This window comes from Rhineura floridana, chromosome 14 (genome assembly GCF_030035675.1).
Source record: "Rhineura floridana isolate rRhiFlo1 chromosome 14, rRhiFlo1.hap2, whole genome shotgun sequence".
Lineage (NCBI taxonomy): Eukaryota > Metazoa > Chordata > Lepidosauria > Squamata > Rhineuridae > Rhineura > Rhineura floridana.
The window spans coordinates 27,016,994-27,040,929 of NC_084493.1; the positions used below are offsets into that span (position 1 = coordinate 27,016,994).

General features: G+C 42.9%; 2 protein-coding genes across 20 annotated transcripts in view; one reads left to right on the forward strand and one right to left on the reverse strand.

Annotated features, from left to right (window-relative positions):
• Window positions 1-23,936, reverse strand: part of NRG4 (neuregulin 4) — a 165,476-nt gene that overhangs the window by 99,053 nt on the left and 42,487 nt on the right. The gene's annotated exons all lie outside the window — the stretch shown is intronic.
• The window catches only part of TMEM266 (transmembrane protein 266), a 169,857-nt gene that overhangs the window by 6,371 nt on the left and 139,550 nt on the right, over window positions 1-23,936 (forward strand). The gene's annotated exons all lie outside the window — the stretch shown is intronic.

Genomic DNA, 23,936 nt, shown 5'->3' on the forward strand with positions numbered 1-23,936 from the left:
CTGGGCGCGCACACACGCACACTCTCGCTCTCGCTCTTTCTGGGAGTGTAAGGAGGATATCTTCTGCCGAGGAGCAGGGCATCCCTTTTGCAAAAGGCTGGCATCTTCCACGTTAGGAGGTTGCATTAGTGGAGTCTTAAGAGCAGGGGGTTGTTTGCTAAAAGGGGTGTATGGGGCTCCTGTAATGTTTATTTTTAAAAAAACAAAACCTAGGCATTTCTCATATGTGAATCTGCACTGCAAGCTGGGGATTCCCTGTTGCTTCTCTTCTCTCAAATGCAGTTCATCTGTGGTGTTGCTTTGTGGTAAGAAGCCAGCATCCTCTCCTTCAGTCCAAACCCATTCTTGAAGCTGCAGAGTTAAAGATTAGGGCAGTGACTTTTCTTTTCTGTTAGCTCATACATGAAAGGTGCATACTTCTGTGGCAGAGGGCAGACCACTGTAGTGAGGATGAACTCCACAGGATTCTTTTAAGTGCTGCTCCTGCTTTTCCATGGAAGGAAAAGACAACATTATATGGTTTTTCCCCAAGGGAGATCTTTCTTCCTGTGTACCAGATTGCAACTATTGCCACAGCAGAGAATGGGGAGTACATGCTGTACAGACCAATTATCCGCAAAGAAAAGGTAACGTGGTAGCCTTTGGCAAAGTGTGTTAGGAAGGCATTCCTCTGTGCCTGTTGAGAGTTTGGTAAGCTCTGTCTGCATTACTTACATTCTTGAAACAGAAATCTGAATGTGCTGCTTTTCACGTTCATAGAGTTGGTTATGTGGCAAGCCGTCCTTTGCTTTGTCACGGTAGAACAGTATGCATGCCAGGATGGGTCTAGTGAGAAGTTTATGAATTTTCCTCTAGAAGTATATATAGGAAAGATTCCATTGATAATAAATGTAATACCTTTTTTGGAATCCAGTGTGGTTTTTGTATAAAAGCTTGTTTGGGGGGAAGAGTGAGTGAGTGGGATCCTTTGTATATAAGAGAGGTGATTTTGATGACTTGTTAAAAGTGGCACTTGAAATATTGTCAAGTCTGTTATGATCCTAGTAACTTTCTGTTACAGTAAAAGAGATAAAACAGCAATATTCTGTGTGGCAGGAAAACACAGACTGTTAAGAAGGGTTCACTCTTGGACTTAATAACTCCAAATGGTAATTCACTCATTTCCCAAAACTGTGCCTTGTACATGAAACCGGGAAGAGAGCTTTCATTAATGCCTGAGTCTAAATTAATACCTTTTGTGGTATTTTGTGGCAAAACAGCTCATATTTTTAAAGAAATGCATGACTAAGGGCATTTCTGCACAACTGGTTGTTTTGCAAGATAGATATGCATTGCTGTGCACTTGTTGCATATAGTTTTGGTTGCAGAACCTTATCAAAGTGAATGGTAGCTTACATCTTTATTTTCATTTTCACCTTTGAGTTTTTCCTAGGCAGCTTTGAAACATTGCCTTTATTTTGTACTTTAAAAGATTGTGCTAACAATACTTTGGCCTACATTGATAAAGGCAACCCACTGATTTTCAAATTTATGCTGACATATTTGTTTCTCATTTTTGGGGTAACAATCCGATGCATAAGTCCTAGTTTATGTAATGCAGACTTTTTAAGTTAGTCTGTTTAAAAACAAAAGGTAAGCTTGAGAAAGGACTAAGTTGGAGATCCATCAGAAGATAGACTTTGTACAACTCTTCCGTAACTAAACAGGATTCTTCCTTTTGACCTGCTTCTGTTTATGTGGCTACTGCTTTTGATCCCAAACTCAAGCCTTTGAATATCCTGGCTGTATTTTTAATTTTTTTTAAGCTCAGGTTTGCAGATAAACAGAACAAATGTACCTGCATGTCTACCTGCATGCATCTATGTGTGGTGGCTTAGGCCATGGGTGTGGCAGGTTACTTGCTCTGAGCAAGTCCCTACCTGCCAGACGATTCTAGATCTGTGGCACTTGGAAGAGTTAATTACAAATAAATCTTCTCAGTGGTTTTCATTTATTTCATTATGCAGTAACTGTATTTTAAAATTTGCTCTTACCTACCTTCAGCGATAAAAGTTATCACTTGGTGAACGTTTGCAGATTAGCTAGCAAATAAATGCTATCTTGATTGTAAGACACTAGGTCCAGGTTGCTTCACTTAGATTAAAATGCAGTAGTGACCTCCCAATTAAAATGCAATAATGACCTGCCGCATGAGAATAATACTCCCAAGAAGGATTTGGTTCTTGCTATATTACATTTGTTAGCTGTTTACTGATATAAGAGATGGACAAAGCAATCCTATTTGGGGAGTGGGGAAAACCCACTGGTGGAGAAACCATCACTCAGCTTACTGGTACCAGTCAAGGCAAATGGGGTGCTTAAGGGAGGTTTCTTGCCAGACTTTATTTTCTTCTTCACCCCCCCCACTGTTTCAGGGACAGCAGTCTCTCTTATTTAGGCTTTATGCCCCTTATACATTTTTGCCCCTCTCTGTTGTGTACAACTTACTGCTATAAGGACAATGTTCATATTTCTAAAGGTGGTTGAGAGATGGAGATTCTCTGCTAATAATTATGCAAATAATTTCTGTAACAGATTCCATATTCTATAGAACTGCAGGACAGGTACTGAGTACCATCCAAACTGTTTCAGGAACTTCTATAACAAAGCGTTCCTAACATAGGAGCCACTGAGGGCATGTTTCCATTGGGAGGAACCATTGCTCAGTGAGTGCGTGCACTGTATGCAGAAGGTCTTAGATTCAGTCCCTGGAATTTCCAGTTAAAAGGAGCAGTAGCAGGTGAAGGGACAGACCGTTGCCTGAGACTCTGGAAAACGAATGCCTGTAAGGCTAGACAAGGAGTGGCTAACCTATGACCACATGCTGTTGGACATGCTGTTGGACTCCAGCTCCTATCAGCCCCTGCATTGCCAAGTGTCAAATAAATGGGATTTGTAGTCCAGCAACATCTGGGAGGGGCACATGTTAGCCACCCCTGGACTAGACAATCATGGGCTAGGTGTTGAGCCCAGGGGTGACGGACCCAGCCTTCTTCCCGAGGAAGGAGGGGGAAGGCATGAGTTTCAGAAGCCTCAGCCGTTAGGGAGCATGGACGATCCAGCTGTTGTTGAGTCTAACCCCGACCTTGGGGAAGAGAGCAAGTCGCCTCCCCCCCTCCAATTCCCATGGCTGTCCCTCAATGGGACAGCGCTCAGCCCCCCAGCACTCCCACAGGACTGTTGGGGGATGCTCCTGAGAGAGCAGACACTCCTCCTTCACCAAGCAGTATCTTAGAAACGCCCAACGCTTCCCCGCCCTCCGCTCTCCCGCCTGCCAATCAGGAACCTGTGCTTTCCGATGAGCCCTCGGAGGCTCGCCCCCCCCTCACCGCGCTCACGACATCGGGAGAAGAGAAAAGGGCAGAAGGGGGCGTGTGTGCGACGGAGTGAGAGGTTATGCCCCAAGACCTCTCCTATTTGAGACTACCGCGCCCGGAAGTGGGCGCTGAGTCAACTTTCCTCACAAGTTGCAGACCATGTCTAGAGTGCAGTTAGGGATTGTAGTGAGTTAGCATAGGGGTTTCTATGAGGCGCACAAACATGAATTGATTGCACCCTTGTCTCCGACTGGTGGTTCTCGCTCTGAATTGGACAGTTTGACTCAGCCACAATCCCTTGTCGCCCCCCTTCCCATGACGGATACCATGGATACAAATGGGGCAGCCGGGGGAATACCAGTCACCGTGGAAACCTTGTATGCCAACCTCCAGAACCTCAGGATGGCCACGCAGGCTCTGCAAGCTGATAACCAGAACCTCCGAGCCACCACTCAAGCCCTGCAGACTGATAACCAGAACCTCCGAGCCCTGATTGCCCAGATCCAAGCCGCGCCACCTGGGGTGGTGGCGGTCCCTGTCAAGTCTCCAGTGGGGCTCCCTGCCCGCTATGAGAGCCAGAGCGACCAGTTTGCTATGTTTCTGGCCCAGTGTGAACTGTATATTCATGTGTGCCAAGCTGAGTTCCCTGCAGATGATGCCAAGGTGGCATTCCTCATTAGCCTCCTGGAAGGAGAGGCCACGAAGTGGGCCACCCCGTTCTTGATTCGTAATGACCCGGTACTGGGACAGTTTGATGCCTTTAAGAATGTGATGTCCGAGGACTTCCGGGAAGGGTGACTTCGCTTGTGCCTGCTTTTGGGACGGGCTCCCGCCTCAGAAGAAGCTTATTCAGATATAAATCAGTCAGAACTTTTTTTTTTTGACTGGTGAAATTTCTCCCGGGCAGGGAGAAACGTAGAGATCAACCTCAAAAGCCTGTTTTTGTTGGGAGGACTGGATTTCATTAATTTATGAGATAAGGTCCAGCCAACAATGCCGGACGGACTTCCGAACAAGCTCTATCTGTTTAAGCGATACGTTTATCTTTTCTTTAAAGAGAGAACGGACTAACAGGCAAGCACCCTTCTTTCTATTATTTTTTTTTACTTGGTTTAAATTGTTGCAGCAAAAGGAGATTTGTCAGATTGATCGGCTTTGGACAACTTCTGGGTGAGCTATAACTCTTCTCTGTTATTCACGAAATTAACAGCTTATCTCTGTTTCTGTCGCAAAAAGCTGTCCTGGAAGTGCATTCTAAAGATATAAACAGAAGAGGGATTTCTATTCCTGATTTCTATTCCGAGGAATATTATATTGTCTGGGATTATTCTCTTTTTGGTCTATTTTATTTTGACGAATCTGCTTCTTCACGACGCCACTAACTGTTTTGATGCTGGGAACTAAATTTGTTTTGCATTCTTGAACATAGAGAGATAAGGCAGGTTGCTCTGTTTATACTGTGATGTCATCAAGCCTGGAATATTAACCCAATTGTTGCTGAAATAAGAAGTGGTTCTTCTTTATTTTTGTTTTGCTTTGTCTTCGTGGTTTTAAAAATGGCAATCAAGAAAGTGGCTGAGAATCTGGAAGTAACTATGTTTCAGAAAATAATGGATGAGATTGAGATAACGAAACAAACCCTGCGACAGGGTAGTAAGGAGCTGAAAATTGAACTGAGCAAAATGACGCAGGAGCTTAAAGAAATAGGGGATCCTGTGAGAGAGGAGAATGAGATCAGAGATGAGAAAAGAAAAAATAAAGGGAAGATACAAGCCCTGGAGATTGGAACAAAAGTGGAATTGGAAAAAGATCTGGAGTTTATGGATTTTAGAAATAAAATCTACTGTTTGGAATTTAACGTTATCTCTGAAGAAATTAATGAAGATATTAGAGATAAAGTTATCAATGGCTTGGATAATCTTCTGGACTGGAATGATGTGATGGAGCTTGACATAGAGAAAATCTATGGAATTAACTGCAGCCATGTGACAATCGAAAAACTCTTAAGAGATGAGCCAGTGCATTTTGTAAAAAAGAAGAACACAGATATGACTTTACAACAGTATTTGAGCAACTTATTCAGAATGGATGGCAAGAAAATATTTGGGATAGAGGAAATTCCCATCAGACTCTTATTATATGACTATGGTTACAACAGCAAGATTATTATGGAATACTGATAATGGAAGATTGGACACTGAAATTACTGGACTTAACAGGACTATTGAAGATGGAAGATGGAATTAATAGGGATAATGGAATAATGGCTATTGAAATTATTGGACTTAACAGATTCTGATGAGATGGATTAATCGAAATGTTTATTTGGACTATGGTTATGACAATAAGATTATTATAATTATTAACGAGATGGATTAATTGACATGTTTATTTGGAGAAAAATTGATAGATATATTTCTTAAAGAATTGAAACCTCTCTGACTTTTTGTGGAAAGAATAAAGTAATGTTTATGAGATTTGATGATTAATTAAGATAACTACTGGAGGAAAGTGATTTTATAATATGATTTAAGAGACAGGATTGTTATATATTGTAGACCTATAACTGATTTGATATGTGACAAATGGGAAGTCAACATTTTTTTTTGTTTAATCATTTTTGTTTTGTTTTGTTTTTTGTCTTTGAATGTTTTATGATTTTGTTTTCTATGTTTTATGAAAATTTGAATAAAAATTATTGTAAAAAAAAAAAATGTGATGTCCAAGATGTTCTGTGACCCGCAGAAGAAGGAGACAGTGGTCCACCAACTGGAAATGGATTACAATGACCCGGCCTTGATGTATTTCTACAGGAACGGCCTTAGTTCGGATGTTTTGAATGAACTGGTGCGCTCCATGCCACCGGACACCCTGAAGGGCCTGATCCAGCTGTGTATGCAAATTGATAGACATCTCGAAGGGAGGAAGTTGGAGCGGCGGATGGAGACCCCTCACGCTCAGGCACCTACCCCCTTCCACGTGTGCGCCCTCCACCCAGCGTGGGAGCCCCGGTACCCTCGGGGGGAAGAGCAGTACTCTGTCTGTACTGCAGAAAATTAGGCCACCTGGCCCGAGGGTGCCCAGCCAAGGCCAGGAAGACCCAGCCGCTGGGAAACTACACATCCCAGCTCTCGTAGAGGCCGTAGAGTTGGGGGGCAGAGAAGACCATAGGCCTCAACAACGATCCTCCCATCCCAGGGCACTCTACTGTTGCCTATCCAAGTCACCCTGCCCTTGGGGCAGAGCTTCCAGGCCAAGGCGATGATTGACAGTGGAGCATCCTCCTGTTTCATGGGCCTTGATTTGGTGCGAAAGCATGCCATCCCTACCCGAGGACTGGAGCAGCCGTTAGGGACCTGCTGGAGTGGTTTCAATCCTCCAAAGTCTTTACAAAATTGGACTTGAGGGGGGCTTATAATTTGGTGTGGATAAAGGAGGGGGATGAGTGGAAGACTGCCTTCAAGACCCGCTATGGTCAGTATGAGTACCTAGTGATGCCCTACGGATTGTCGGGGGGCCCTGGAGTCTTCCAGAATTTTATGAATGACATTTTTGGGGACTTTGTGGACTGGTTCATGGTCGTTTATCTGGATGATATCCTGATATACTCGGACTGTCAGGAGGAACACGAAGTCCATGTGCGCACAGTGCTGCAGAAGCTGTGAGAGCACCACCTTTACGCAAAGTTGGAGAAATGTGGGTTCGATCTAACCAACATAGACTTCCTAGGGTATCGCATTTCCCCAGAGGGGGTGGAGATGGACCCTGAGAAGGTCCGTTGTGTTCTCACTTGGCAACCCCCTAAGATGAAAAAGGACTTGCAACGCTTTTTGGGGTTTGCTAATTATTACCACCATTTCATAGCCAATTACTCGAAGGAGACGGCGCCTCTCACTGACTGCCTAAAAGACGCAGGACCTTTCCAGTGGACGGAAGATGCTCAGGAAGCCTTTGAAAGATTTAAGCAGAGGTTTGTGTCGGAGCCCATCCTGCAACATGTGGACCCCATGCTCCTTTTTGTGCTGGAGTCGGATGCGTCGGACGTAGCCATCGGGGGAGTCCTTTTACAACCAGCGCCGAGAGGCGGAGGGCTGAGACCCTGTGCTTATTTCTCACGGAAGTTAACTGATGCTGAGCAAAATTACAGTGTGTGGGAAAAGGAGCTGTTGGCCATCAAAGATGCCTTTGAGGCCTGGCAACACCATCTGGAGGGGGTGCAGCACGAGATTGAGGTGCGCACAGACCATTGCAACCTAGAATGCCTTCACACCGCACAAAAACTGAACCAGAGGCAAGTACGATGGACCCAGTACTTCGCACACTTCCATTTCAAAATCCACTATGTTCCTCAAGCTCAGAATAAGAGGGCCAACGCCCTCTCTCGCAAACTGGAGTACCTGGAAAACCCCACCCGAGGCCACTGCAGTGCATTATTCCCCCTGAGAAGGGCGTAGTGGGGGCATGCCAAAACCTGTGGGAGAGGGACTTGCGCGAGGCCCAAAAACAAGACCCGTTCATCAAGGCGAGATTATCTGACACAGCCCAAAGTAGCCCCAGATGAGTATACTTGGGAGACATGCTGTACCGTAAAGAAGCTGTATACGTGCCTCCAGGGGACTTGAGAGCCCGAATACTGCGTCAATGCCATGACTCCCCCACAGCAGGACATTTTGGAGTATTTAAGACTATGCAGTCTGTAACCAGGGACTTCTGGTGGCCTAAGGTGAAGAATGACGTGGAGCGCTATGTGAGATCCTGTCCCATTTGCATGAGAGCTAAAGATGCCGCTGGATGACCGCTGGGGCTGTTGGAACCCCTCCCCACTCCACAGGGACCCTGGCGAATGGTCACTATGGATTTTATTACAGACCTCCCTTCCTCTCAAGGGAAAACCACCATTCTTGTAGTGGTGGATACCTTCACGAAAATGGCACACTTCATTCCATGTTCTGGGCTCCCAAATGCTCAAGACATCGCCAAATTGTATGTACAACAGATATACCGGTTGCATGGCCTGCCAGACAGCTTGGTCTCGGACCAGGGAACCCAATTTACAGCCTGTTTCTGGCAAGCTTTGTGGCGTTTGTTACAACGTGAACTAAGACTGTTGTCTGCCCATCACCCCCAAACAGATGGGCAGTTGGAAAGGGTGAACACTGTTACAGAGCTTGGAAAAGTTACTTTTTTGAACTACAACTCCCATCAGCCCCAGCCAGCATGGCCACTGAATTGGGCTGATGGGAGTTGTAGTTCAAAAAAGTAACTTTTCCAAGCTCTGGTTTTGGAGCAGTATTTACGGTGCTATGTGGGGTACCAGCAAGATAATTGGATGTCCTATTTGCCTCTTGCTGAATTTGCCTATAATAATGCAGTGCATTCGCACACGCAACAGAACCCTTTCTTTGCTAACCTAGGATATGATCCTAGAGCTTTTCCGAACCCCCAACACAGTCTCTCTGTCCCAGCAGCTGAGGAATTTATGCAGGAACTTCAAGCCATGCAGCAGTTGCTAAAAGAGCAGTTGGAGTGTGCCAAGGTGGCTTATAAGCGAGCTGCAGACCAGCATTGGCAAGAGGGTCCCACCATCCAGATGGGAGACAAGGTGTGGTTGTCCACGCGCTACTTGCCCATGGCCAGCCGTTGCCGGAAGTTACAAGACCGGAGAGTGGGTCCGTTCAATGTGGAAGCGCAAATCAACCCAGTGGCTTATATACTCAAGTTACCCCCCACTTTCAAGATGCATCCAGTGTTCCACCGGGCGCTGTTGACACTGGAAGCTTCCCCCGACCCTCACCGGCCATAGTTGGAACCGGCCCCTCCTCTCATAGTCAAAGGAGAGGAGGAATACGAGGTAGAACAGATACTGGACTCGCAGAAGTGCAGAGGGTGCCTCCAATATCTGATTCATTGGAAAGGGTATGATCAGACTGAACGTTCGTGGGAGTCAGTGGAGGACGTGCATGCACCAGAGTTGGTGAGAGACTTCCATGAGGCATATCCAGAGAAGCCCCGACCGAGGGGTTGGAGGGAGGGGATACCTGGAGGAGGGGATGATGTTGAGCCCAGGGGTGACGGACCCAGTCTCCTTCCTGAGAAAGGAGGGGGAAGGCATGAGTTTCAGAAGCCTCAGCCGTTAGGGAGCATGGACAATCCAGCTGTTGTTGAGTCTAACCCCGACCTTGGGGAAGAGAGCAAGTCGCCTCCCCCCCTCCAATTCCCATGGCTGTCCCTCAATGGGACAGCGCTCAGCCCCCCAGCACTCCCACAGGACTGTTGGGGGATGCTCCTGAGAGAGCAGACACTCCTCCTTCACCAAGCAGTATCTTAGAAACGCCCAACGCGGACTTCCGGGAAGGGTGACTTCGCTTGTGCCTGCTTTTGGGACGGGTTCCCGCTTCAAAAGAAGCTTATTCAGATATAAATCAGTCAGAACATTTTTTTTTTGACTGATGAAATTTCTCCCGGGCAGGGAGAAACGTAGAGATCAACCTCAAAAGCCTGTTTTTGTTGGGAGGACTGGATTTCATTAATTTATGAGATAAGGTCCAGCCAACAATGCCGGACGGACTTCCTAACAAGCTCTATCTGCTTAAGCGATACGTTTATCTTTTCTTTAAAGAGAGAACGGACTAACAGGCAAGCACCCTTCTTTCTATTATTTTTTTTACTTGGTTTAAATTGTTGCAGCAAAAGGAGATTTGTCAGATTGATCGGCTTTGGACAACTTCTGGGTGAGATATAGCTCTTCTCTGTTATTCACGAAATTAACAGCTTATCTCTGTTTCTGTCGCAAAAAGCTGTCCTGGAAGTGCATTCTAAAGATATAAACAGAAGAGGGATTTCTATTCCTGATTTCTATTCCGAGGAATATTATATTGTCTGGGATTATTCTCTTTTTGGTCTATTTTATTTTGACGAATCTGCTTCTTCACGACGCCACTAACTGTTTTGATGCTGGGAACTAAATTTGTTTTGCATTCTTGAACATAGAGAGATAAGGCAGGTTGCTCTGTTTATACTGTGATGTCATCAAGCCTGGAATATTAACCCAATTGTTGCTGAAATAAGAAGTGGTTCTTCTTTATTTTTGTTTTGCTTTGTCTTCGTGGTTTTAAAAATGGCAATCAAGAAAGTGGCTGAGAATCTGGAAGTAACTATGTTTCAGAAAATAATGGATGAGATTGAGATAACGAAACAAACCCTGCGACAGGGTAGTAAGGAGCTGAAAATTGAACTGAGCAAAATGACGCAGGAGCTTAAAGAAATAGGGGATCCTGTGAGAGAGGAGAATGAGATCAGAGATGAGAAAAGAAAAAATAAAGGGAAGATACAAGCCCTGGAGATTGGAACAAATGTGGAATTGGAAAAAGATCTGGAGTTTATGGATTTTAGAAATAAAATCTACTGTTTGGAATTTAACGTTATCTTTGAAGAAATTAATGAAGATATTAGAGATAAAGTTATCAATGGCTTGGATAATCTTCTGGACTGGAATGATGTGATGGAGCTTGATATAGAGAAAATCTATGGAATTAACTGCAGCCATGTGACAATGGAAAAACTCTTAAGAGATGAGCCAGTGCATTTTGTAAAAAAGAAGAACACAGATATGACTTTACAACAGTATTTCAGCAACTTATTCAGAATGGATGGCAAGAAAATATTTGGGATAGAGGAAATTCCCATCAGACTCTTATATGACTATGGCTACAACAGCAAGATTATTATGGAATACTGATAATGGAAGATTGGACACTGAAATTACTGGACTTAACAGGACTATTGAAGAAGGAAGATGGAACTAATAGGGATAATGGAATAATGGCTATTGAAATTATTGGACCTAACAGATTCTGATGAGATGGATTAATCGAAATGTTTATTTGGACTATGGTTATGACAATAAGATTATTATAATTATTAATGAGATGGATTAATTGACATGATTATTTGGAGAAAAATTGATAGATATATTTCTTAAAGAATTGAAACCTCTCTGACTTTTTGTGGAAAGAATAAAGTAATGTTTATGAGATTTGATGATTAATTAAGATAACTACTGGAGGAAAGTGATTTTATAATATGATTTAAGAGACAGGATTGTTATATATTGTAGACCTATAACTGATTTGATATGTGACAAATGGGAAGTCAACATTTTATTTTTTTTTGTTTAATCATTTTTGTTTTGTTTTGTTTTTTGTCTCTGAATGTTTTATGATTTTGTTTTCTATGTTTTATGAAAATTTGAATAAAAATTATTGTAAAAAAAAAAAAAAACGCCCAACGCTTCCCCGCCCTCCGCTCTCCTGTCTGCTGATCAGGAACCTGTGCTTTCCGATGAGCCCTCGGAGGCTCGTCCCCCCTCACCGCGCTCACGACGTTGGGAGAAGCGGACAGGGCAGAAGGGGGCGTGTGTGCGACGGAGTGAGAGGTTATGCCCCAAGACCTCTCCTATTTGAGACTACCGCACCTGGAAGTGGGTGCTGAGTCAACTTTCCTCACAGACCATGTCTAGAGTGCAGTTAGGGATTGTAGTGAGTTAGCATAGGGGTTTCTATGAGGCACACAGCCTTTGATGTATCCATTACTTTAATAAAACAAGAATTGATTGCACCCTTGTCTCCGACTGGTGGTTCTCGCTCTGAAGTGGACACTAGGTTGATGCATAGACTATCTGGTACAAGGAAGCTTCCTATGTTCCTACATAATGCTGGATAAAAAAGTTGTTTGAGAATCTGTTCATTCAGGGACATTGTCCTCAAGCAGCAGCTTTATCTTAGATTCGTTTTTATAGACAGGGAATCCACAGATGAATGAGAACAACTTCACATGTTAAGTTGTTGAATGTATACATCCGCCTTATATTGAGTACCGGCCATTGACCTGCATAGCCCACTATGCAGATTCAAAGCCAACTCTTTCCATATGCCCTGTGTCTTATCTTCTTCATCCTCATCCTCTGCTGCTACATTCACAGCAGCATTTCCCCACATCCTTTCCCCCCTGTCTTTGTGTCTCCCCACTGTCTAACCTAGATTATAAGCTCTTTGGGAGCAGTATGAGCTGCCTGTGTAACTGTAGGGCACCATGTACAGTAATGATGGTTCAGTGGTTCAGGTGGAGGTCAGGCTAGCTACCTGAAATTTTTGGTGATGCCAGGGCTTTGAACCTGAACTGTAGTTCCTCACCCAATTTGTGTGTACCTACTACAGTAATCTAATGTGTGAAGCTGCCTTTCTTCATTGTTACATGTTTTGATTTATAGCTTGTCCCATCCTTAATTCTGGGGAGGGGGAAATAACAGAAAAAGTGTGCCAAATATCTTTTGTTCCTCTGTCAGGTAGTCTCAAGCAGGGGTTGAGAAAACACCTTCCCTTTTGGAAAATTGTGTATAGTACTAGATAGGATGCCTACAATTTGCATCAAATACTGGCTGAAAATAAAGCTAGAAACTATTTTCTTTTAAAAAGCACATTAAACATTCCTGCATGAAAACCTCTGGATGGAGCTGTCTGAAATTTGTCAGGCTTAATTCACTCTAGAGGGACTCCTTTGCCTGAAAAATTTCATCCACTTGTGTGAAAAGGAAAAAAAGCTATAGTTTTTAGATTCCCTATTGTAGTCAATGTGGGCAAAACAGAGCTTTGGATTTAACACAACAGTTTCGGATAACAAATTGGAACGACGCAGAGTGGATCCAAAAGGGATTGGGCTGCTTCCAAATGCTACAGATAGGAGGAAAACCTTGTGATTGTTGCACACCCCTTAATATCTGAGTGGGTGTAAAGATGTTTTGGGGATGAAAGGAACTCCATGGCCATGGTTGCAACAAGGAGGAGGTTACTGCTGCTTTCTCTGCCATTGTACTGCATGATAAATGTTTCTGCCTAAAGTGGGCAGGGCTATATTTGTAGTTACAGCGTCACTGACCATCAGGTCACGTACCTTCTAGCTTTCTGGTACTAAATAAATGTTTAATAGTATAAGTTAAGATTGAAGTTAATTGGTTGCTAAGTCACTCTATAACAAGCCTATAGAACATAGCCTATGTCAGTGTTTCCCAACCTAGTGCCCTCCTGATGCTTTGGACTACAACTCTCATCACCCTTACCACTGGCCATCTTGGCTGGGGCTGATGCGAGTCGTAGGCTGAATGTGGAGGGTGCCCAATTGGAGAAGGATGGCCTCTATCATCCTGTCACAATGTATTTATTTACTATATGGAGTGGCTTTTTGCCAGTGCATTCCATGTGGCTCACCGCTTAAGATACATAATACAGTAGGGCCCCACTTATACGGTGGGTTAGGGACCAGGCCCCTGCCGTAAAGCGGAACCCATAGACTATAATGGGGCTGTTGTGTGAAAATGACTCCAAAATGTTGCAAAATTGGCTTTAAAAAGGGAATTTCCCGCCGCTGCATTAGCGGAACGCCAGAATGCGAAGCACCGGTAAGCGGGGCCCTACTGTAGCTTGCAATTTAAGACAGATGGTACAAAAAGGAAAAAGACTGGGAGGGAAGTGTAAATTAAACAAACTTGGGTACTGTGACCATTGCAGGAAACTCTTCCCAGTTCAGGAAAGGGAGGAGAAGCCAAATGGCAACTGGTCCCAGTGGAAGAGTATAAGCTGCCTATTTATGAGGTCCCAACCAGGCTGACGGACTAGACCAGGGGTTCCCAAACTGTGGTCTGCGGACCACTAGTGGTCTGGGGCATGTCTGTGAAGAATGCTTACAATCTGAATTCCAGAATATTCAAATTGTAATACTGTAAAATACAACATAAGAAATAAAAGAAGTAATACAAATAAAGATATCTTGCACTGTGCATTACAATTGCTACCACAAGCAGAAAAAACATTAAGTTGTCCACCTAGATCCTCAGAAGTTTTCAAGTGGTGCATGGGGAAAAAAGTTTGGGGACTTGACATTTCATTCTTGTGCAGCCAGATGGGATAGCTGCTGCGGAAGACAGTTCTGACAAAGGAATGAGCTAAATGGTTTCAACTTAGCCAGTGAAAGGGGCCTTGTGGTCTCGCCTGTCCCTCAGATGCAACCTAGTGGAGTGGTTGCTGATAGAGGCAATTCTAGGAGGGGATGAGCGAAAAGGCAATTGATTGTAGCTAGGCCAATTGAGGGCGCCCATTGCTTCACCTTGCCCTCAGTTACAGCCAGGTGAACTAACTGTTTGTATTATAGGAGGAGAGTGTATTATGTATAAAACGTACAAAGAGCAGGGAGAAGCAGTGTGCATCAGCAAGTTTTAAAGATCTTACTATCATTTATATCCTTCCCCCCCCCACACACACAGTATGGCACTCAAGGCACATAGGGTTCCTGGGCAAGCTTCCAGAGATGACTAGATGCACGCATGCTTCGATTCCTCAAGGTAGCCACATTGTGCGCCTTCATGCTTTTTGTGCCCAGCATGATGTGAGAGTCCACTGCATGTGTTGGAGAATTTAGAGAAGGGGAAAAGTCAGTTGCAACCAAAAATAATGGCAAAAGTCTGAGCTGTCATGTTGTCAGTGTATTAGTGTTTGTCATAGTTGAATTTTATAACTGAAATGCCTCCTGCCCAGTTTTAATATTGTTGCTGCAGATGTGTTGTTTTTATATTGTATTACTGTATTTTATCAATTGTATTTTAACAATTTTGTAAGTCGCCTAGAGTGGCCATTGGTCAGATAGGCGATGAAGAAATTAAATTTATTATTATTATTATTATTATTATTTTATTATTATTTTATTATTATTATTATTATTATTATTATTATATGTTTATAATTGTCCAAAGCAATTTGGTTGACTTTCAAAAAGGTAAATAAGAAGGTGGTCCTGATTAAACTAGGTATCAGATCAAATTGTCCGATCTGATAAGATGGTGTCGGTCCAGCAGTAGCTTCTCTATCTCCTTATGATTTTAAACCTTTTTCAAGTTCTTAATGAGTAAGTGCTTGGCTCTTCCTTTTTTTATTAGCTCTTAATCAGTTCCTGCACAGTGATTTAATGAGCTTGTGTCTTAGCTTTTCTTTCTATTGCTGCCTTTGAAGTCTAAATATTTTTTATCGGTTAATGGCCGGTACTAGTCCTTTTAACTATTTTTGATACGTCAAATTTTCTTCATTTGTTATTTAACCGTTTTTCAGTGGTTATTCAGCCCATCTGTTTCCTTCTTTTTGCAGTTATACTCCATTAGTTTTATTATTTCTCTATTACCTTATTTTTTGCCTTTGAATTGCTTTGTCACGTCTCCTACGACCTGGCACAGAAATAAAGTTTTAAAGGAAACTTTCAACATTAAATTATAATGGTAGTAACGAGAAGCCAAAGAACAACATTAGGACCTTCCTCACTCCCCCGGGCCTCGAAATACAAACAAACTAAACAAAACATCCTGAAAAAGGGGAAAAAAAGGAAAAAAAACTAAATCCACAGTCTCGCCGCATTCTCACTCCTTATCTGATTCTCACTGCTCACCGCAACCTTCGATAAACTTAAAGAAACAGCAACATATTACTCAGTTTTTGGCTTCTCTAAAACCAGAGCAATTACTAAAGAACATCTCTCCTGATCCTCTGTTGAATCATGATTGGTCCATTTCACATCTTCCCCTTAAAGATTTTGGTGACTATAATACAAATGCCCCAACTGCTTTAACTCTTGCAGAAGAAATGGCCACAGCGGGATCTATATCTGGAAAGAGACTTGCCACTTTGGGCGAATTTAGCTGCAACGTACCCCTGGATACCGGAGTGGACGACCCTGAGTATATTACATTGAATCTGTTGGAATCCCCGCCACATTTTTTTAACAGTATGGCCTCAAACTCAATATTGAAGTCTCCACGTAGCTCGTCTAAGCCAACCCGTCAAGAAACGTCGAAGGCGGACTCTCCTCTTGAGGGGGTAGAAGTTTCTCCATCTTGCAAGCCACCCGAAGTATCAGCAGCACTCAAGGAAATTAGCCCTACATTATTAGGCTGTCTTTTTATGATTGCTTTGGACTTAGATTCTATCAAGTCGTCCATACTTGAATCCAACCGCTTGCTAACCTTGGTAGTTAACTCATCTCCTAACCATGAACAGGCCCTGCCAGAGGCCCATCTGCCATCTACTCTTTCTGCTTCTCCTCACACCAATCAAGAGACATCAGGAAACAACAAGCACAGAGTAAAATCTAGGAAAATTAAATGACATCACTGCTCATCGTTGCTACCTAAGAAAAAGAAATCTGCCAATGTGAAGAATCATAAACATCTACCCGGGAGAAAAATGAATTTTAAACTTTTTGCCCTCTTGGAGGGAACTGCAACTACAGAGCCTACTGAGAAAATAAATGAGCATCTTCACACAGCTAAAACGCTGAAGCCGCTACAACATCGCATCATTGCGCCAAGGAACACTCCTGCGAATGCCCCTAATGATGATATCACTTTTTCAGAACAACACAACAGATCGCCGAATGATCACCCTTTTCTATCTTCAGATGCCCTTGATTTATCTCTCTCTTTCCAGAAGAAGGCAAACCCCTTTACTGATCTTCCTCAAGATCCGTGGGCCGAAGCATTATTAAGACCTAAAGGGGATCCCTCCGTCAAGGTTGCCCAATGGAACCTAGTACTGAATCCCTTTCAGCTAATATTCGATAACTTTCCGAAGCCCCCGGACTACTCTCTCAACCAGCACGGATTCATCATTTTTGTAATTTATTTAGATCAAAACTGCCCTTTATAACTGATATATCTAATGTCAAATACTTATTCTTTAATGGCCACAAGGCTCGTGCATTAGTTCAATTTTCCTCCTGTGATATATCTCGTAAGTTTTTGTCTATTAGACCATTATTAGTCAATTTGGGAATATCTATTCATAGACACTTTGAAAATAGTATATTACCAGAACCTTTAATTATTAGCCCTACCAAATCCAGATTTCCCCCCTCATTACTGTTTAACCCTTTGCAGACACATGAACCCCTCATAGCCTTTGCTTCTACCTCCCCCTCCATGACACTGATTCCCAAAGGGCTCCTGCCATCAAATCTACCTCCTCCCCCGCAGGTCTCCCCTAATTTATTTACCTCGGAAGAGCTTTTATTTATAGAAACCTTTAGTTCTCTACCGGTTTCAAACCAGAATGAGATATTAGAATGCCTTGAACAACTGAAAACTCATCTTATTCTACTCAAGAATCAGTCCTTACCATACTTACCCACAGTGAGTCCTAAACTTTCTGCCACTAACGATCCACTCTGCAAAAATCCAGTTCTTGGACAAGTAGCTAATACGAATACCCTAGGGGACGTGAAGTCTAACTCGGAGACAGTTCCTCACCTTCACCAGCTTTCTTATCAACAACTAGAGCAGAGGACCCCAGAAAAAGATTCCTCCATCCTATCTTTTTACCGCTTAGCCTCTGAAAATTTTTTCTCTTATGAGCTGGCCAAACGGACAAAAATCGACTCTCCCGGATTTTGGACAAAAAATGCGTTTTTTGGCCCCGGAGGAAAGGGGGTCTATAGAGGCCCCCCCATCTCCGAACCCCCGATCTTCATCTACTCATAACAATTCCCTGGCCCCTTTTAGGAATAATATCAACCCACAAGTACAACACCTTCCCCGACCGTCAACCCAGAATGGCTGTATTGTACAGTCTTCTCTTTAACGAGATCACTTCTATATGACCTATCACTATCTTGTCTTGGAACATTAGCGGATGGGTGAACAAATGCCATGACATTGACTTTATAAAATATTTAAACAACTTTATGATCATTTTTCTGCAGGAAACCTGGTCAACTTCCCCAGACAAAATGATCCTCCCTGGTTACATATCTTTTTCAACCTCGGCAGCCAAGTATTCTAAGATTCGCCGTCCAAGCAGGGGGGCTTACTATTTTTGTCTCTGGTTCTATGGCAGTGACACCTGTTCAGCTTCCTCTAATACTCCCAACCTTTATGTTGGCCCTTAGGATAAAGGGTTTATGGGCTGACCCTACGATTTGTATTAATATCTATTTACCTCCCTTGCGCGATCTCTCCAACCAATGGGACCGGCTGGATGAGGCCCTCTCTTACATAGAGTCCCAGTTTCCAAATGATAGAATTCTTTTATGCGGAGACTTCAATGCCAGAATAGGAAATTCCTGGCCATTTAACATCAATACCTCTAATCAGGATCCTTTTACCCAAAATTTGTTTCTGCATAAGTCTATACAAGATCCAAAGTCGAACAAGCAAGGTCCCCTGTTAATAGAATTTGCCTCAGCACACCTTTTGGAAATTATAAATGGTACCATATATGACCTATCCTCGGGCTCATTCACTTTCCGGACATCCCGCGGTGCAAGTCTGATTGACTATATCTTGGTCTCTCAGACGCTGTTGGATGATATTACAGACTTTAATGTCAATTTCAGGACTGAGAGTGACCATTTTCCCCTCCTACTTAGACTCAAAGCCCTCAAGATCAGATTGCCACATTCCCTATCAAGTTAACTGCCCCTGAGAAAAGAGTCTATTGGACAGATAGGAGGTGCACATCTGTCGCTCATCTATTCGAGAGCGACACATTCCAACTAATTCGTCAGGAGGTCCTGAGCGAAATCAAGGACCCTATATTGGCATTCCAATCTGTCATATCCTTACTTAGGCCTTACATGACTCATAAAAATAATGCCCCCCTCAGGAAACTTCATACATCCTCCTGGTTTGACCAAGACTGCAGACTTGCCAAAAAAAACTTTAAAAAACTTCTCCTTTTCTCAATTAAGTCCCCATCCCCCCAATCTTTTCTCGCCTTTAAACTAAAGGCCTCTTACAGAGCCCTTCTGAGGGGAAAAAAAATAGCCTTTGCTGAATCTCGCTGGAAATTACTTATAAAGACAATAGTTGAAAACCAAGAACGCCAGTTTTGGTCCTTAGTAAAGTTGGGACAAGGCTTTGCCAATTTCCCTAAGCTGGACCTGATCCCGATCTCAACTTGGCACGCTCATTGCTTATCCCTTTACTCTTCAATTCCGTCTCCATATAATATTTTACCCATGTCGGACATCATGAGTATGCCGACATGGCCCCCAGTCACAACTCAAGAAATTGAATCTCTGATTGACTCATTAAAAAACGGGAAATCTCCAGGTGAAGATTTTCTCCTACCAGAGGTCATCAAACAATTCTGATTGGTGGGCTCCATTCTTGGCCCGTTTATTTACCACAATAAACGACTCTGGAGTAATTCCCGAGGGCTGGAGATGTAATATCATTATCCCCATTCATAAAAAGGGTGACCCTTCCAACCCTGCCAATTTTCGACCAATTAGCCTGCTGAATGTGGTTTCTAAACTTTATGCTAAATTTCTTCTAAACAAATTAGAAGACTGGGCCCAAGATCAACAGATCATCTATCCAGAACAAGTTGGCTTCCGCAAGGGTTCTTCCCCGATCGATCATTGCCTAACACTACACTTTCTGGCAAAACAGTCCATCGCCGGACCCACCCGACATTTATATGCGGCTTTTGTCGATCTGGCCGCAGCGTTTGATTCGATCGATAGGAACGCCCTATGGGTCAAGTTATATAATCTGAATATCGACCCTCGCCTACTCTATTTAATCCGTATTTTACATGTCAACACTTTTGCCTTGGTAAGAGCCCCACATTCTGGATCCCTATCTGATCCGATAGCGGTGGAGAGAGGTGTCAAGCAAGGATGCCTTTTAGCCCCTCTGCTTTTTAATTTGTTTTTAAATGACATTATTCCCTTCCTCTCTGGACCCCAATTTCCCCCCCCCATCGGCCAAAGGAAAGTATCAATACTTCTTTACGCTGACGATATGGTTCTCCTTTCCTTAGCGCCTATTGGTCTCAGAAAGCTGCTGAGATCTTTACAGACATATTGCTCTAAGGAAAAGTTGAATATAAATTATACTAAAACCAAAGTATTAGTCTTTGGGAAGAAATTCCAAGGGCATCGTTGGCATATAGCAGGACACCAGTTAGAACAACCCCGAGAATTTAAATACCTAGGGATCTATTTCTCGGATACACTTTCCTGGCATTACCACCGACAATATGTCAAATCACTTGCGGCTAAGACAGCCAGGGCAATCTTGAGTTTTTTTCGAACGGCTGGTGGCAACCAGATCCATCCAGCCCTAAAAATTTTTAATGCCAAGGTGATTCCACAAGTTTTATACGGAGTTTCTGTGTGGGGCTGGGACAATTCCATTGTAACAGCCCTAGAAACAGTACAAAATAGTTTTCTCAGGCGCTTATTATCTCTCCCGTCGGGAACTTCCGCTGCAATGATTCGAATTGAGACAGGCACCCCCCCCCCGCTGATTGCACATATCCATTTCACTCTTCTAAAGTTTTTGAGATTTTCTAATGTGTCCCAGTCTAGAGTATTACTCAAACTATGTTTTAACCACCCCTTTGCCTCTGTCCTATGGGGCTCCAAACTAAATAATTTGCTATCTATCTATCATCTCTCAGCACCAGATTGTAACTCAAATTTTAATAACAAATCTTTACGTACATCCATATTCCTTCATTCCATGAAATTAGATAGGCTATCTATTATCAATTCCAAAGTATCTCCCTGGTTTTGGCATTTCAAATATGCTCCCCAATGTTCTACATATCTTGTTCAACCCTTACCCACTGCTCTTAGACGAGCTTTCACAGCCCTTCACTTCTTTTCCCTGCCAAATGCTGATAGGGAAGGTCGACTAGCCGGCGTCCCTAAGGACCAAAGGTCCTGTGTCTGTGGCCTTCCTACAGCGGAGGATCTTCCCCATGTCTTGCTTTATTGCTCAATTTATACCCAACCCAGATTAAGGTTCCTTAAGAAATGGTTAGACATTTTCAATTTTACTTCACCTGATGAAAAAATCATCTTTTTAATGGCTGACCATACTTGGGAAGTAACTCATAATGTATCCCTTTTTATAATAGCTGCACGAAAACTTCGGGCAAATCATATTGCCTTGCGAAGTATCATATAGGCGCTATTTTTGTCCTGGAAAATTCCCACTATTGTTTTTAACATGTATTTGTACTGTTGTTTTACTTGCGTTGGCCTCCGGCCCTGCAGTTTTGCTAATAAAGAAAGAAAGATAAAGATCAAATTGTTTAAACTATTTGTAATACACATAAAAATGCAAACAGCAAAGTGCATTTGAAGGACGCGTCCCCTCATATTTGAGATGTTTAATTCCGCTTCTATGTGTGCATTGTATAAAAAGCAAGATAGCTGTCTTTTTCTTTTAGTTAGTTGTTCTTTTCACATGCAGGTTCATGCAGATTTAATATGTTGTAGAAAAACTATTTTTACGGACTAAGATTTCTTATGAGTGATAATCCCTTTACATATTTGGAGGGGAAGGGGAGATAGGTATCAACACAAGTGTTTTTAAACCATATTTAAGATATCCAGGTGCCTCTTGCAAAGGTTTTGTAAATAAAATTGTGGCATCTTCTAAGGAAAGGTGAGAAAGCCCAAGATAAGCAACCAATTTGGCATAGGAAAATTTGTTCTTGACTCCCAAGAAGGCAGTTTGCAAGCCCCTAATGTTATCTGTCAAGTCAAAGAGATAAAATTATCCTTTCCTTTCAGCACGATACTGAAGCATCATGGAAATGTGTGCAAGTGTGTATATAATTGCCAGCAGTGGAAATCTCATTGGGAACAACTTGAACTCTTCAGCATTTTAGTTTTTATCTGTTTCATGCAGGGCAGTACATTTTGGACAAGAATGGGTTTATTTGCCATCTATGGGGTTTCAAACCAGGATAAGACATTATTCATGACTGTCTTTGCAGTGATCATAGTGCTGTCTGATACTCGGTTTCCAAGGGTGCCCATTTCTAATGGCTTGGTGGCTGGAAAATACCTTGGGTAAAAACTAATTGCCACTTCTTAGTATGCTATTACTAGAATGCATACACAAGGCACAATACAATGCCCCCGATATACATTTATTTAGGAAAGCTAATGTGGTTATTTGACTCTTCTAGTGCCCTAAGTAGTCACCAAATTTCTGTTTGCTCATTTTCCTATGTTCACATTTTATTCTAAAGTTCTATTATGTTAGTCCACTGGAAGTTTTGGAGACTTCATTCCTATTTTTCCTTGTATGGGGTATGCCCAGGGTTCATAAGAAGCATCCCAGAAACTGCTGTTATTGCATCTCCTTCCCTCACCCCCAACTGAGAGTGGAGTCAGTTTATCCTGCTCAATGCTGTTTTGGAAAGGGCTTTCCTGCAGTAAAGCTGCCTGCAAACCAGCACCCCCCAGGATCGCTTGCTTAGCTCATGAGCGAAGGGAGCGATCCTGTGTGATGCTGTTTTGCAAAGGGCTTTCCTGCATGAAAATTCACTGTGCCTAAACACAAAACACCAATTACATCTATTTGGAAGTAGAATTCATTTATTTCATTGGAAGCTGCTTCTAAGTGTGCTTAGCATGTAGCTACCGAAAAGCTTTGGCACTGCTAACTTTTAGTGCTGGAAAACTTGGACCTAGTTAAGAGGAAGCCATGGTTAGCTTTAGCTGTCATTTTGCATCAGCCCTGACATAACACTTAGGAGAGGATATTCATGCTCTGGTAAAGAGGGATGGAAGATGGAAATGCTTAGGCCCAGTCCACACATGCAGTCTTTGGTGTGATAGCCACTTGATGGAGGTAGTTCCCTGTAGCAATTAGTTTCTGTGAAGAAGCTCCCTATGAGGTTCTTTTGATTTGATTTTTTACTTCAGCAAACCAAGACAATGCAAGCAAGAGGAGGTTGGCTGCATTAGCATGGTGAAAATTCCCAGAACCTGTTGGAGAGCAAACGTGGAGGTAGTAGTCTTCTTTAGTGATCTGAGGCACTGCACTGCTCTTTGGGTAACTGATTAGATCTTGCCTAATGTTCACTTTTAGATGGCAGTGACGTAAGGCTAATCCTTATTGTGGAACAGGATCCGGCTATGATGTCAGGTGACCCATTTTTCCTTTACAGTTCAACTAGAACTGAAGCTGTGCTTGCAAAGAAACATTTTTTCCTTGAATTAAAGCCACACTGCAAAGAAAGATCCTTGCCAAAAGGGTTTTTTCAGCCACCTCCAATCAGTTGATTGGTGGTTACTTCAAGTCCCACTTTTGGCAGGAATTGGTTATATTCTGGAGTTTGCAATTGGGCTCTTTAGTGTAGCTGATCCTAGTGGGGTGTGAATTTGGCACCAAATTTTAAAGGTGCAAATGCAAGCCCTGCTTGCCAAGGAACAAATGGGAGTGCATTTTAAGACTCCTGATTGTTCCTGACCAGCTGATGTTTTTACCTGCCCTACACCTGATGTCATACATGGTTTGGTGGACATGGTTTGGGGGAAATTGCCTAATTTGGCTTGCAGGTCAGAGGTTCATGATGCCTGTCTTATACCATCCATCTGAAATTTGACAAATGAGTCCCTGCTGATGTATCCAGTAGGAAGGAATGCACTGTAATTGTAACCATTTCACAGTTGTTGTATGAATGAAATACAGTCACTAGTCTTGAACCTTTGTCATAGGAAGGGTTGTACTAATAACAT